The following is a 1683-nucleotide window of genomic DNA, read 5'->3' as shown; positions in this document are numbered from 1 at the left end:
CCTGATTCCGAGAGATTTCTGCACCCATAGCAATCATTATAATTATTAGGGAAACTATCGCAATTATATTCTGAGTCATTTTAAGATCTTTGTTGATATAATAAATGGATGTAGCATTAGATGTTGAATTACTTTCCAGAAAATCCAATGTATTGTTTTCCATGTCGTATTCACTACACCAAATTTAAGAAATAGAATTATACATTTGCTTGAGTTGTAACTTTCAGTATCTACAGTATCTTTTAAATATTTATGCTTATCTCTTATTAAATAAGTTCTTGCAAAGATGATGATGATAATGAGGATGCGTGGAATATTAAAAAGTGCACAACACAAATACTGTTTTATTATTGTAATAAATATTTTTCTAGTAAGGTTTTAAAATCTAATTAATGAAGTTATTAGCATTTGTTTTGGCTCTGTGAAACAAAACAATACATTTAGTATAAATTCCTGTATATTCTGAAATAAATACAATTATAAGCATTTAAGTCAATTACATAATTATTAAAATGAATGTTTTATTTTCAGTTTTTTCTTTGTAAAAATTATCTAAAAATACTTCTTAACAAGACATTAAATCTTTTGATATGTCAGCTTGGTGAGTCTTAAGGTAAACTCACAGTAGGGAGAACTGACCAGCATTGGGGGAAGGGTGGACAAAGAAAAAATTTCCTTTCTCATAAGTTATGAAGCTATTAAATCCATTTTGAAAAGCACAATTAATTTTTGCTTCTTTCTTCTATCACGGCAGATTCGGCTTTAATATGAGTGCTAACGAAAAATTACATAAGCCTAATTTACGACATTATAATTTATATGTATACTTGTATATATACTGTATAAATTTATATATTTCCTATAAAAATAAATATTTAAAACACAAAGATGTTATGAAATTCTAATTTTACGTACCTTTTCCTTCGTACAATAGGTTAAAATGTTTCGTAAAAATAAAATTTATGTATATGTTACATCATATATTTGACATAGAATTCAATCGTGCAGAAAAATTGTATTACTATTATTAAGTGACTATTTTTGTTTTGTCATCAAATACAATTGATATTATTTCGGAATAATATAATTCGTACTATAAGAGCTTAAGAATAAAGCCCTTTTCTCTTTTACCCTTTTCCTTCTTCTTAATCGAAAATGAATATGTGGGAAAAGTTTTCCCTTTGCTTGTGGAAATACATACGAATAGAAGGAAAAAGCAGAGAACACTAGCATTATAGCAGCTTAGTTATTGATCCATTTTAAATTAGTTTTAATTTGGCTTTTTTGAAATTATTATAAGTCATCATTATCACGTTGCAGGCCATTAAAATTTGCAGAATGCCAAGTTCGGTAACGAAGATTACACAATGTACTGTACAATTTAGAATATCAAAGAGATAACCTTTTTGATATTCTTTTATAAATCGCATTTTTTATACAAAAAATTTGACCTCTCGTTGACCTACTAGCCTGTAACAAAAAAAGTTAATTTTATATTGTCATTATGCTGTTATTAATTTGTTGCGACACACAACTTATACACATTCAACAGCAGACAACGAAGCGAAATGAACTCATTTTTTTTTATTTAATATCGTCAATTTAATTTCATATAAAAAATATAATACAGTAGAACCTCGATTATCCGGACTAATTGGGGATGAAGGTAGTCCGGATAAGGAA

This window comes from Centruroides sculpturatus, unplaced genomic scaffold (assembly GCF_000671375.1).
Source record: "Centruroides sculpturatus isolate CEXI.00-Female unplaced genomic scaffold, Cexi_2.0 scaffold1866, whole genome shotgun sequence".
Lineage (NCBI taxonomy): Eukaryota > Metazoa > Arthropoda > Arachnida > Scorpiones > Buthidae > Centruroides > Centruroides sculpturatus.
The sequence above is the reverse complement of the archived record's forward strand: the minus strand, read 5'-3'. Positions refer to the sequence as shown.